Source organism: Pteropus vampyrus, unplaced genomic scaffold (assembly GCF_000151845.1).
Source record: "Pteropus vampyrus isolate Shadow unplaced genomic scaffold, Pvam_2.0 Scaffold10, whole genome shotgun sequence".
Classification (NCBI taxonomy): domain Eukaryota; kingdom Metazoa; phylum Chordata; class Mammalia; order Chiroptera; family Pteropodidae; genus Pteropus; species Pteropus vampyrus.
Genome location: NW_011888791.1, coordinates 11,552,015 through 11,567,674, shown reverse-complemented (window position 1 = coordinate 11,567,674; position 15,660 = coordinate 11,552,015).

Below are 15,660 nucleotides of genomic sequence, written 5' to 3'. Positions count from 1 at the left end.
GGCAGGGGGGCACAAGCATTCAGTCTATAGCAGCAATTTTACTTTGTCTTCCTTACTCCTTTAAAATTCATTCAGTGGAAATATTTCTTTTCCTGCAACTGTCTGAAAAGGAAGAAACTCAACTTTTCTGGTTATTCATATGTAGTACAAGTTGTACTGGTCCAGAAATTAAATTGCCCAATGCCAAATGATTGTCAAAATTTCTAACATGATTTAAAATAAAAAGTTCTGTCCCTAAGCTCAAACTTTCCATGGGCAGGCTGCATATAATTAGAAAGGGAGTATTATTGACAACTTCTTTTTCCGTGCCTTGTGTTTACTATTCTCTCTATGCTTGTTAACCATGGTTTAATGGTTACAGTGGGATGAAGGGTATAGTGAGTATGTAAAAAAGGGCAGAGAAGTTTTTCCCTTCACTGGTACTACAAAAATGGCCCTGGTATTCTCTGAGCTTGGTGGATGCTTAAGTCTGCCTCTCTCTGCTGTGGGACTTATTTGTGGCTTCTTTAGAGACTCTCCATGGGACTCTAAAGACTTCTTAACTAGTGTTGTCTGGAGAAGGGAAGGGCCTCTTTGTTGTATCTTATCTCTTACAGCTTCTGCAGAATTTTGAGAATTCAATCATTCACCTTTAGCTATTTTCTGCTGAGGACCCATCATCTTTTCAGCCCACCCTCTTAGACCAAAGCTGAAATGACCCTACTTTAGCATTCTCTTGCACATGGCTCCCAGAAAACCTTCTAGAATCTTTTGTTCTTCTAGGTGGGCAAGTAAATCACCAAATTGTTATCTCACTTTTGCTCTGCCATCAGAATTTCTGACCTTAGATTTCTCAAGTGTGAGTCAGACAAAATTCAGTCAGTCTCTTTCCCACTTCAAAATAGCAATTTTTAGGTTTTTGAGTAGTCATGTTGAAAATTTTTCATTAGATTTAAGGCTGGAGAAGATATACTTTACCTCACTTTTTAGGAAGATTAGTGAACATAGCATCTAAATAGTTTTTTTTTGAAGATTTTTTTTCCATAGAGCTGTCTTCACTTTTGACTTTTTAACCTCAATGTGGGTAAGGAACTTAAAAGCTGTCTTACCGGTTTTTTAATACATTTTTATAAAAATCAATTTTAATGAGATATAATTTATACATGATAAAATATACCCATTTTAAATGTACAGTTTAATGAATTTTGACAAATGAATCTACTCATGTAACTTCCATCATAATTAATCGATAGAACGTTTTAATCACCCCCCAAAAATCCCCTCATACACTGGTGAAGTTAATTTACCCTCTGAACCCCTGGACATAGGCAAACAGTGATCTACTTTCTGTCACTATAGTTTAGATTAGCCTTTTCTGGAATTTTCTATAATTGTAATCATACAGTATATATTCTTTTATATCTTGCTTTTTTTTGCTGAACATAGTTTTGAGAGTCAATCACATTAGTTTATTTTCTTTTTGTCTGAATAGTAAGTATTACGTTGTATGGTTATACCACAATTTGTTTATCCATTCCTACTTTTGGCCATGTGGGTTATTTCCAGTTTTTGGCTATTACAAGTAAAGTTGCTATGGCACAGTCTGATGAGGTAGAGCTGGTTCTCTCGATGGGATGCATTCTAGTTTATTTTTGTTTTAAGCTTTCATTTTGTTTAAAACTTTGCAGTTTTTACATTGTCACAGAAGATTAACTATGACAATGTCCATCATTTAAATTGCTTATTTTGTTTACTCATTTACTCATTTATATTCCTTTGAAGTGCAAGCAGTCATATATTTGTCACCTTTGAGACATCTTTGTGAATGTGGCCTTTATAACCTTGCAGAAGTGCCCTGGGATATGTACTTCTCTATCCTAATGTGGAGATTTTTATCCAGCTCTTTACATGCCCACACAATAAGTAGTTGATAAAGAAGAACCACCAATACTGTAGTGCATCCCAGATTATTGTCCTGGGTGTCTCCAATCTGTTCTCGTGTCTGCTTGGCCATAGACTCTAGGCTCTGATTCTTGTTAATAATCCTCTTCATTGATTCTAAAGTTATTATTGGTAATGGTTGTCATGGGCTTAGATTCTTAGTTTTCCTTCAAGTATTTGGCTCAGAAATTCCCTAAATGCAGCCACCTAGAGTAGATTACCTTCCCTGGCTCAGTGCAGGTTCTAAATTTTAGTTGGCTCCCAAAGAGGTGGGTGTTCAGATGTAGGCACTTGAAATTCTATCATTATAAGAATGGAAACAAGTGGACGTATGCTGGATAATGGAAAGAAGACTAAAAAAAAAGACCGTTTTCTTCAAATGTTTGAAGACCTGAAGAGAAAGAATAAATTGATTTTTTTCTTTTTCCTTTGAGGGAGGGCTCCACAGTTTGACACGAGGATCATTGGGTAGAAGATCACATTTTGTCTTGGTCATCAGGATCAGCTAAAAATGGAATGGCCTCTGGTATAGAAGGGGAGAGCTAATATCATTGCAGGTATTTTAAGGTTAGGCACTTGAGCATTAGAATGATTGGATTAAATAATCTCTACATTCCTTCTGTTTCTGAGTTTTTATAGATCTATGAAACATGTTTGTTTTTGTGTCTTCTTGTGGGAAACTACTCAGACATATTACTGGCTAATGCAATATCCTTCATTCCTCAACCCTTAGAAAAGAAATGTTAGAACACATGAAGAATTTGTTTGGAGAACCAAAAAAGTGAGAGTTACAGAACAGGCAAATAGACCTTAAGATTAAAAGTGGCTATGAGTAGATGATTTCTCATCTTAGAGTGATGAGGTGGGCAGGTCAAAAAACAAACTACCAAAGAAACACACAGACCTTAGAAAAATGTTGTCACGAGTAAATTTCTCACTCTAGAGTTGTGGGACAGGTATTGTTAATATATTCTCTGACTTTCATTGGAAGAGATCAGCGTGATATCTCTTGTAATTTTTACTTTATTTTTGTAAATCAAGGTCACCCTTTTCATTACAATGCAGAGTGAAATTTCTATTATTTGCTGTCCCATAAAATTTTGATAGCAGCAATAAAAAGAAATTCCATGTTTTTACAAAAAGAGCTTCAGGCTAATAACATTCTAGGGAGACGCTGTAGTTGGTAATCAAGATCCAGTCACTGAATTGCTTAAGTAGATGAAAAACAGCTTGTTTCCTTTTCTTTCCTGTGGTATTCCCAGATCAATTTTTTTGAAGCTTCATTAACTGATTTTACACTGTTATAGTTTCTTGACAGAGTTGACATACAAATGCTTATTTAACAGCACACTACAGTTTAGCAATATGCTTTTAAAAATTACTTTCTAGAACACACTTTGTACTTTATTTGTTTTTTAAAAAAAGTCAACGTATTTTCATGATTACAAGTGACGTCTATTTTCTAGTTAAGCAAATTACGCTTTCTATTCTAAATGCTGCTTTATGCCTATTTTACTTTGTTTCTCCTATTGTTTTAAAGGATACTTTCATCCTAATCAGCTGAATTTGGAATTCCATAGTTTGTATGTACCTCAGCACTATTTTGTAGGCATAGCTAATTAATAAAATTAGTGATTTGGCTTCTTAATTCTAATATTTTACAAGAAGGTACATTTCATTAGCAGAATATCCTCAAGCATGGTACACAAAGAATCCTGCCAAATGATGCATTAAAGGATTAAGTAATAACTAACACATCAACCTCTGGATCAGAGCCTCAGGTTATAATGGCTCCTAACTTCATCAGTGATAGAAAGACATGGGACAAGTAAATTGTGATAGTCAGATTTTTTTTTCAGTATGGAAAGGTAGACATTCATTCTCTTGAACATTGAAGATAGCCTGGAAAAATGGATAAGAGCTGTTTCTGGGCCTTAACCCAAAGTGATATTTTGGTTAGAGTAGTAAAAGCAGTACCATATATGTTCATGGTAAACAATCCCCCCACCCCTCAAAAAAGAAAAAAAACCCAAACAAAAAACATTAATCTCAGATAATCATAATAAAAATTTGGTTAATTTACATGTCAGTTTTAAAAACATATTAAAGAATAAAAGCTAGTTATAAACAGAGTTTGAAACTCCTACTAGTTTAAAGCTGATTTTAGTGCTAACACTGTGTATTTTTTCCATAATTTCCCCTAGTAATTAAAAAATAAACTCTCTGAATAGATGTTGATCACTACGATATTAAGATTTCATGTGGGTGGGACTTTTATCTCATTTGCTTTTCCAGTCTGTGCAGAGGGAGGGAGCAGCAAGCTTGCAGGCATGGGCTTTAAAATAAATTCCAGGGGGCGACTTGAGAACTACTACTATGTTAGATCTAGATAGAAATATAGAAGAAAACCCAAATTACCAAAGGTTGAGCTCAGGTTTATGCGTGCCTGCTGGAGGTCTAGGTGGGGATGGCCATGGGGTTAGATAAAATTACCTAGTGAAAATAAATGTTAATCAGGGACCTAACTTAGAGTATAGCTTCATTCATTGTTATTTATCATTATGTTGGTTATCTTTGAATTTTACTAGGGCAAATATATTTGATATTTTATTATTCCTGATGCCCAGCACATATCTCTTGAGTAGAGCCGAATATAGCCACGCATGTCTTTCTTAAATTCCTAGATAATACTTCCATTCACTAGGGAAATGCTTTAATGAATGTTTGTTTTAGAGACAAAGAATTGGATTGGGCTTATACTATGCTAGTTTCTGGTGTGTGTATGTGTGTATATTAGAAGCATGCAAAACAAAATTAAAAAGAAAGGAAAAAAGAATGTTATGTATGTTAAAAAAAGCATGTTTTCCTAATTTGCAGATTGATAAATATACATATATACTCTCTAGTTCAAAAGATAGAATTTGGTGTTCTCTTCATTGTTAGTTAAAAAGTCCTTATTTTAAAAGGAATTAATCTTCCAATTTCTTACTCTTTAACATCTTCTGAAGTACTTATTCTTTGATGAACAAAATACCTTTTGAATCTTGTCACTGAATATTAATCCTGCTTGAAATTGGAATTTATTTTTTGTTAAGAGTCATTTAACTGGAATCCGGAACAAGTCATAACTTTGATGGGTTTTAAATATAGTAAAAATATTTCTCTGAGAAACATATTTCACATGATGAAGTATTATTTCAGAAAAATAACTTCGTGAACCTTAAATTAGATATTTTTAATTATCCTTTATGTGAGATAGGATTTGTGTCTAATTTAACTGAGGATGACTACAGAATCATTGGGGACAAAGGATCTTTTAATTTTTACAGGTTGTCTAGGGATGTTGTCAATGAAAAGAATGCTAATATTAAGAACATTTCCCCAGAATCAATTCCTTCATGCATAAAGGCCTGTGACTTAATACTAAAAAGTCATAGAAACTGATATACGCAATATTTTATCTCTTCTAACAATAGAACATATATTAAAGTTTTTTGATCTAACAAAGGCTTGTTCTTTGGGAAACATTTTCATCAGCATGAGGTTAGTCGGAGAGCTAAGGACCTAATATATTAGAAACATTATGGTCTAACTAATTATGCATTATATATCTAGAGTGGCTCAAATGGCTATGTACTAAAATCACATTCATGTCTATAGCCAAAATGATATTTCGACTTGCATTGTTATCAGCTGTGAGGCAATCTTCACACGTCCTCATACATCATCCTCTCTTTCTAGGTTTAGAACTAGTTCTGCATTGTGCTAGATGAAAGAGTGTAAAATCATAGGGCTCCGAGAGTGCTACCAGAAATCCTGAGAGATCTTGACATGTTTTTCTCTAGTAGAGAAAAGGTCATATACAATGCTTAGAGATATTGATGTAAAACAATTCCAACTTCTTCATGGTCTGAGGCAAGAACCTCTTGAGTATTTTAGTAGCCTTGGCTTAGAGCTAAGGTAGAGGAGAAAAAGAATAATAGAGTGAACCCGATAGCTGATTCACAGGGAATACTAGAAAGAATGCCTTTGGGTCTTCTCAGCTAATGGACTCAAGAGAGAAGATAGATAAAGTATTCAAGAAAGACAACAGTTTTTGTTTTGTAGTGTTGATGGAGCATGGGAAAGTTCTAATTTACATATTGAATACTAAGTACTAAAGGAAGCATAGTAAGAACGGACTTATGTCATTCTAGCATTACTTCGATCTTTAGTTTTGTAATCATGGGAAAGTGAAACACTGAACCACAACTTTCTTGTCTGCTTAAATGAGCGCTTGTTTATATCAGTGATTTTTAATGTCCTAGGAGTATTTTGGGAACCTGTGGGGATGTTTTTAACTGTCAAAATGACTGGGGAAACTCAAGTCACAATTATTGGGTAGAAATCAGAAATGCCTAATGTCCTAAAATGGAAAAAAAGGGTCTTGCACAACAAAAAATTGTCCTGCATCCAGTATGAGTTTTGAATGTCTCACTGAACATTCATGTAGGCAAACAAAGCCTGTTTATAATTTTCTGAGCCTAGAAACTAACTCATTTTATGTGTATAACAAAGTATTTTCTGTATGATTTAAGAAATATAGTCACAAAATTTAACAGATGTTACAGTTTATAAGAATTAGTATGCGTATATTGGGAGAAAATTTTAATTTGCTTTCTTTGAGACTTTTCAAAGAGCTGTTAACCATCTAGGAAATGATGTTTCAACAGCAAGTTTCTTACAGATTTTGAGTTGCTAATGCTCTTATGTCAGTCTGCGTTTGTAGCAGAGGCAATCACAGTGATTTATGCAGAGCTTAAGGGTCTGGCGACTTTGTTGTGTTTCCTAGTGTAGTTGTACCCAAGAATCTACACTTTGGAATACATATTATTTTATTTTAAATTAATTTCTTGTCATTTTCCCTTTTATTACAGTGTGGAATTATACACACATGTTTGAAACGGTATGCAGGTTGGTTGTACTATCTTTGAATATCAATCTCATGATAGTAAAGGGGCTACTGTTAAATATTTGGTATAAAAAGAGGTGATTTTGGCTCTGACAGGACTGAGAACCACTGGATTAGATGATCAAAATTGCTTTCATTGTTGTTATCAACCTGTGTCCCTAAATAATCTGACTACAGCATGTTGCTTTCTAATCAATAGGTATCTAAATTTACGTGTCCTATTTTAGTGGGAAAAGGTAACTTCATGGAAAGGACCAAAAAAAAAAAAAATGATAAAGAAACGACCTAGATTAGGGTGTGGCGATAGAGCAGTTGAGGAGAGTCTAATGTCTCCTTTTCTTGAATTTCATCGATTTTAAAGTTACCATGATATGCTTACTTCTTGTTATTAATTGGGGTTTAAGATGATGTATGGTTTTAGAATATATGATTATTGAATATATAGCTAAGAAAACAAATATTTCTCAGTTTTTACATTTCTTGAGCATTTATCATCTTATTCACATGCTCACTAGTTTACAGCCTTCTAGATGTATAACTTCTAATCTGTAAAACTGTCACTACTGGTTTTAATACAATTATTGGAATAATCTATGGAACTTAAACTGCTCATATAAAATATTTTAATGCAAATTATTTTTTGGAATTATATAATAAATATCATTATGGATCGTTCGTATTAGAGAAGGTGATACTTTCTCATGCTTCATGTCTCTGTTTAAACATCACTTACTAAGAGAGGTCTTTTCTTCCCTAAGAGTCCTACTTGAATTAGTATTACTTTTTAAAAACTTTTTATATTGAATTAATTCTAGACTTACCCAGGAGTTGCATAGATAGAACAGATTTTTCAATTGCCTGTTCTCCTTATATTAACATTTTATGGCATATGGTACATTAACCATGGTACATTAATTAAAATAATTTAATATTGCTATGCTACCTACTAAACTATAGACTATATTTGAATTTCACCAATTTTTCTACTAATGTCTTTATTCTGTTTCAGTACACAAGCCAGGATTCCATATTGCATTTAGTTGTCATAACTCTTTAGTTGCTTTTGATCTGTAACAGTTGGCTTTTCTTTCATGACCTTGACATTTTAGAAGAGTACTGGTTATATTCTTGGTAGAATACATCTCTACTGGATTTCTCTGTATTCTCGTAATTAGATGGAGGTTATAGACATTGGGGAAGAATGACACAGAAATAAGATGACAAAGAAGCGAAATACCCTTCTCAGTGCATCATATCAGGAGATACATGATACCCATATGTCTTATTACGGGGAGTCGACTTTGATCAAGGTGGTTGGTGGCTACCTCATTCCTCCACTGTAAAGTTACTGTTTTTTAAATTAACAAGGTCTTGGGGCGAGGTACTTTAAGGCTATGCAAATATGCTTCTCCTTAATCTTTCACCTACTAATTTTAGCATTCTTCAGTGGATCCTGCCTGCAGTGATATTTACTGTGATATTGTGATGATTTTTAATTTCTCTTATTTCTTCTATATTAATTGGAATTGCTGTGAAGGAATAATTGTCCCTCTTTATGTTTATTTGTTCAATCATTTATTTATATCAGTTTGGACTCATAGCTACTTATTTTATTCTTTGGGTAAGAATCCAATACTATCATTATTTATATTTTTGCTTAAATTGTTCCAACTTTGGCTATTGCAAGCTTTCAGGTCAGCTCCCATACCCTTTTGACATCCTTCCACTTTCTTTCCTCTTTCCTTTAAGTATTTCTTTTGTTCAGGTATCACAAGATGCTCTAGGCTCATTTAGTATTTTTTCTGCCCAGCCATGATTTCAACCACTTCTTTAAGGAACCGTATTTTAGAGGGATATTCTTATCTACAAAACTATCAAAACTCGATGCTATTCAACAAGAATGTATTTTTATCAGTAGTCACTTCTCTTGGACTTGACAATTTTATTTTCTGCCATGAAAAAATGTTTGATTGTCTCTATCCTTACAGAAAATTTATGGATTGCTAAATGACCGCCTGCATCATTAAACATTTAGTAGTTTACACGTGTCTACTACTCCCCTTTTTGTAATTACTTTTGTTTCTCCACCTTTGTTACTTTTTGGAATTTTATTCACTCATTCAGTGAGCACCAATGTTCTAGGAACTGGAGCTATCAGAAATGCATGCCATTTGAACATCTCTTCTCTTTTACAACTCCCATTAAAATAAATGGCTTTCTTAAAAAGCAAAACCAAACTCTTTTTGGAAAGTACATATATGATTGTACCTTACAGCTGTCTTGAAAGTGCCAGAATTTGTGTGTCACAAAAGCCACTGAACTTGACCATAGAAAAGAATTCACTTGTTTATATCTGAAAAACAGAGCCAACATAGGAAGTGGTATTTAGTTTAAACTCTAAAGTAAACGTTATGTATTTTTAACTAAGTTTAAGACTCCCAGTGCTTTTCTGGATGTCCACATCTAAGACTGTCTTCCCCAGGTATGTCTGTGAGATGTTGGCCTGGGCATTACAGGATTTATAGCATTTGCCTGGAGACCCAGCTATGCTATTTTTAAGCTTTGTGACTTGAGATCACTTAGTTTTTTGATTCTCTATTTGCTTCCAAATGTGAGCCTAATTCATATACTACTAATTATGAAGATTAAGGAGACAAAATTCACAAAGATATTTCCTAGAGGAATAAGAATTCTTAACATTAGTAAAATCTCTGCTTGAATATATGTGTTTTAGGAAGTAGATTTAATAAGAAAGCTGTGGGAAAGTAGGTAAGAGCTTTTGGAACTTTTCAATTCATGACATGTGGTTGAGTCCATCTATACCCAAAGCTAATGCTGACATGCCTTTATAACCCAATTTCATTAGTTACAGCTTTGAATGAGGCTTTGTAATGAAAGAGCAGGAATCATATCTTATTACTTTTTAAAAAATCTGCAGTATCATTAATGTCTGGCTAATGATATTTTCTAAGCAAACATTTATTGAATAAAAGCTCTTTGCAAAAAATAATTTGTATTGATTCAACCATAGAGCGTATGTAGGGATGTGTATGTATACAGATGGGAGGAAGTAGGAATAAAGGGTGGTTCATGTCACCCCCCCCAAATTTCCAAATGAGGAAAAAAATGTTGAAACTTGACATGCCTGTAACAAATATAGGAGATTAGCAAATTGTGCAACCATTTTAGTTATGTCATGCTTATGGATGTTCTTATTCTACAAAATTGTGTTTTCTGTTTTATAGTTTTGGAGAAATTACTATTTGTATTTATTAAACATTTATATTCCAGGATTTAATGTATTCAGATTATTTAGTTGTTTAGAAGAATATATTGATAAGTATTACGAATAAATTGATGTCCATTTTTATATTTTGCTAATTGCCTGTGATTTCTACCATGAATTTCAAAGTGTTTCCTCATTAATCCGAGCAATCAAATTGTAGACTGAGCATTGAGAAAACAAGTAATGATTAGCTTATTATACCACAAAAGTAGTTTATTTTTACTTAATGAAAAGACCATCCACTTCTAGTTCATGCTGAGTCAATAAACAAATTAGAAAGGCAGAACTAAGCAAGTGGCAAAGTTGTTGAAACAAAGCCATGTGATTATAATTTTCTTTTAAATTTCTAAAGTGGTCATGGCTCATGATATGGGGATATTTTCTGGAAGGCAAATAAGTCTGTACTTTTAGAAAATCTGGCTTTGTAAACCAGTGTTCAGAGTGTGCTGAGGGGCTGGAGAAGGGTAGTGTTTAGATGGGGCTCTTGTAGTTCCATTTAGACCTCTTTCTCTTGGTTTGCTTAATATTTCATTAGAATAAAGCATTCTAGGGAGAAAGAGGTTTAAAACATTCTGTAAGTGTGCTTGTACTTAATCAATAGGGCTTCTGAATAGAAGATATTCAAGATTTTAAAAGAACCATTCAAGAGGGCTAAAACCACATTCTGTATGTCTCCTAAAAATAGCTCTACAAGGTACAAATAAAATGGCAAATAGAGATTAAGAAATTCTTTAATAAGCATGGAAGCTCACTGTTCAAGTGATGATCATGGATATTGCAGTGAGTAAAATGTGGTCATCTGCTTGTTATCTCTTAACCTCAAAAGATGTGGTATTTGTCAGTGATTTTTCTCATGGCCATATATTCAATACCTTTCTCAGCCTCAGTGTAGCCCAGTGATAAAATACAAAGATGTTCATGGGGTGAGACAGGGCTGATGCTGTTTTGGTATTATGAGAAGGACACAGTGTTAGGAAGCATGGTTGAGTACCAAATAACCATGCACTCTTGAGTCATTAGTTACCTGGTCTAAAATAGAGCATTGGACAGCATGATGTCTTAGCTTTCTCCTGGATCTAAATTTCTCTGGTTTCTAAATAATCAAGAATGAGGTTCCCAGTGATAGGTTTCCAATAACATTATGTAAAATATAACATCCATATCCAAATTGCTAGGCCTAATATGTACTTGTCTTTTAAGAATTTCACCAATGATTTTTTTCTGCAGATGATAAGCTAAAGTGATTTGGAATTGAGGAAGGGGAAAGGATATATTGGTGACTGCTGACCTCTGTCTGGACTCCCCTCAGATCCCCTGAGAGAAAAGAAAGTCCGAACGTCACCACTAAATGAGGCAAATAGCAGTGGAGAAGAGAACCAAAAGTCTCTGACATTTTCTAGTATTCAGGTCTCCTGGGGCCAAGTGGCATTAAACTCCTTTCCCTTGGTCAATTAGCTCAAAGACATGGCTGCATCACTCAACATTAGGATGCCTCCTGTCAATACCTCTCCCACTAGTTGTCTTTGCTTCTGTTCTGATAACTGGTTACCTTCAGGCCTATGAAGTCAACAGCAAGCTGCTGTCCCAGCCCACTGGCACCTCATTCTCTATAGTTCCCTGCACCCTGCCCATACTTTCATAAATAGTTTGTTTATTAAACTCTCCTTAAATTTCCCTATTTGAGTAGGTCATCTCTTCTGTTATTGGATAAAGTGAGATTGAATAAGAATGACTGTTACTCGGAGGGTCTAGATCCTTAAATGAGACACAGATTTGGGTAAGAATCACATCATGGGACTGGTATTACCAGGTGTAATGGGCTGAATAATAAACCCCAAAGATGTTTGGTACTATTCCCCAGAACCTGTGACTATGTTACCTTATGTGGTAAAAGAGACTTTTACCATATAAATTATATGTGATTAAGTTAATAATCTTGAGATGGGAAGATTATCTTGTCTAATCCAGGTGAGCCCAATGTAATCATGTGAGTGCTTGTAAGAGGAAAGCAGGGGTATCAGAGTATGAGGAGATGTGACAGTAGAAGCAGAAGACAGAATGATGCCATTGCAGGAAGTTGGGCATGAGCCAAGGAATACAGGTCAATCTCTAGAAGCTGTATTCTCCCCTAGAACCTATGGAAGGAATATTGACACATTAATTTTAGAACTTCTGACATCCAGAACTATAAAATAATAAATTTGTGTTGTTTTAAGCCGTTACATATGATAATTTGTTATAGCAGTAATAGGAGACAAATATACCAGCGACTAGGATCAACACTTGGTCGGTTGCTTGGTTGGTTATTCATTCATTCATTCATTCATTCATTCATTCACTTACATTAAAAAAAATCTTTAAATCACATACAGAAATGGAGAGAATAGTATAATAGTCTTTTCTGTTGAGATTTTAAAACTTCTAGGACCCCAATTTTTTCACCTGTAGTGAGTATTCATCTCCCCCCCCCAACCCCTAAGCATCTGAATCTCCTTCCTATATTTTGAAGAATTTAGCATCATGTTTTCTTGAGAGGGACAGAGCCTACCTCCTAGTATCAAAGCTGAAAGTCCCAGTTACTTGCCTTACAAACATTTCTTGCTGCTGGGCTATAGGCCTAAAACCTAGATTTTTCCAAGTAGATGCACTATGCCATTCTTTAGAATCAGTGACAGAAGCAAAGGAATAGCAGCAGTTGCAAATGGAGATCCTAGCCCAGCAGTGGCAGTGAAGGTAACTGCAGCAAGATTGAGCTTCTCAGTGACAGTAGTGGTTTACTCACTACACCAGTTCTGCTATATAGTTTGGAGTTTTATTGTTAGTTGTATAACTTCGAGCCTAATTTCCAGACTGAATGATTTTGCAAATTATCTGTGTCCTTCAATCAGCCACAGTTGATTTATTGGTTTATGGTGCTTGAAACTAAGAGCCTGGTTAATACACACTTTTCCATTCTGGCATCCTTATTGTGTCAGCTTTGACCTGAGGCAAACTTTCCTTTGACCTTACGATAGCTGTAGTTGTTGTAGGAATTACAGGCAGACACAGTAACCCTCAAGGGAGAAGAAATCACCTATACTAATCTTTCTCTCTTAGGAGTAAAGGCTCCCTTACCTTAAGCCTCTCAGCAGATTTTTTTTTCTCACCCCTCATAGACTAGAGTAGCGTCTGATACCAGTACATAATACTAATTGCTAGCCAGGTGAAGGAGACTGTGATGATTATCTTACAGCAGTGAAAATGCACATGGCTTTGTGAAAGACGGTGAGTCCCTGCACAAAATCAGAGCTTTGCTTAAAAAGAAGGGTGGCAAATGCACGTTGTATAATAAATCAACATTGTCAGCCACAAATAAATTTTCTATGAAGAATAAATAAGACGAAGTGTAAAGCTTGTTACACTGTACCTGGCATACCTGAAGCATTCACATGAAAGTTTCCAATACTTATAACAAAATTCCTTGGAAAGCTTTGCAGAATACATATAACTCAGGCTTCACCTCAGACCTACTGAAATAAAATATTTAGACGTGGGGCCTAGTTATCAATATTTTAAAAAACTTTTTCAAGAGCTTCCCAATATACTCATGGTTAAGAATCAGCAAAGAAGAATGATCGTAGCATTTTAAGTAAGAGGGAATAGTGTTTCTGGTGGAGCAGTGCCTTAGAATGAGTGAGAGACCAATTTTTAAATATTGTATTGTAGAGGGCAGGTGACAAAGGGAATCCAGAAAAAGTGACTCTATCATACCTCATCTTAAAAGTGAGAATTTTAGAGCTATTTGACCTGAGCTATTTTATCCAGGGGCCTTCTACCTAGGTGAAATTTCCTACTGCTTCTTTCTGTTATGTCATGGGTTAATGTTAAATGGTTGGCAAATATAAATGTCTAATCACTATGTTGTATACCTGAAACTAATTTAATATTGTACATCAACTATGACTAAAAAATAACTTAAAAAAAAGACTAAATGGTAAAAGATATCTGTCCTCAAAAAGAGCTGTCGAAAGCAGAGATAACAAAGATTTGAGTTTCTCTCAGGCTAAGCTGGTTGCCAGTAATCTGTGAAAGGTGGATTGTCTTTTGGTTCTATTGAGTTATTCAGCTCAGTGGTTTTTAACTTAACTGGCACCTTTTTAATTGGCTGACATTATTGTTTAGGATTTCACCTGAAGATATTTAGGGTGACTGGTGTGGGATACTGCAGCGCAATTGGAAAAAATGCATTTAACCTTGTTTGCTTTGGACATGGCTAACCTTGTACTTCCTGCTAATTATTAAATAAGTAAAAGTTAAAGAGGTGCTTAAAATTAGTCATGCGTTTAATGAAAAACACAATAAGATGAAAATGGATACAATGAAAAAAGCAATCACATCAAAGGATCTCAAGTTTGAAGAGCACATGCCCAAGTAGAGGGCAGCAAGTGCTTACACAGGGGCTTTGGAATATTTAAGGATATAAGCCAGGCTGTGTGTTAGTGGGTTGGAAGTTAACAGGAAATGCATAAAGCAACCCTGACCAATTCTATTAAGACATTTCACCAAATTAAAAATGAAGAAAGATAAAGTGATTGAGGAGTAAGAGGAAGCTTTTATTTTTCTTAAGATGTGAGAAACTTAGGGATGTTTAAAGGTTCCTGACAAGGATTCTTTAGAGAGGTACAAATGGCAGATGCAGAATTTCAAAGGAATTATTTATAGTATAAGTTCTAGAAATGGGCAGAGGAGCAAAGATAGAGTACATGTACAGGGATGAGTCTTAGCTGGGAGGAAGAGAACCTCTTCAGGTCACCGGGTACACATGCTCTTAGAGTTTCTGTTTTATGATGTGAAGCTGAGGGAGTTTTTATGTGGCAGTGTGTATTTTCTTCATATGGTGAGAGATCATTTGCTGGGACTAAAGGGGGAGGTAGGAAAAGGTGCAATTTCAGGACACTGAAGAGAGTTTGAAATATCCTTAGCATGATGGTGAAAATGTTACCTAAAGAAAGATGATCTAATTAAAGGCAGTGTTGGGGGCTCAGGTGAGTTGATGAACACGAATTTATAGTGACATCAATCTGCCCCATAAATCTGTTCTATAGTTTTATCTAGCAGTACTCAGGTTCCTGGGAGTAGGGAGTGAAAGAGATGTATTTGGTTTATGTAGGTATGGGTTTTCTCTAGACAGGTTTGAGGAAAGAAGAGGTCAAGGAGGAATGGTGGCATATAAGTAGGGTAATGAAGGGAGCGAAAAGTAAAGTTGGCAGAACAAGAAGAAGGAAGTGTTAATGTGACTTGAGGAGAGGTAGCTGTGTAGAGAGAAATGTGGAAGCTAGTTTCAGAGTGAAATACTTGAATCCATGACTTTGCAGGTGGTAACCAGATTCACGGTATACTCAAGGGAATGAGTGGCTGAGGTGTCACTAAGGATGATGTGATCAAGAAACCAAGTGGTCATGGTGTTATACCTTAAAGTCTTCCAGGATATATAAAAATTGGGATGAAAAAATGAGGAATGCAA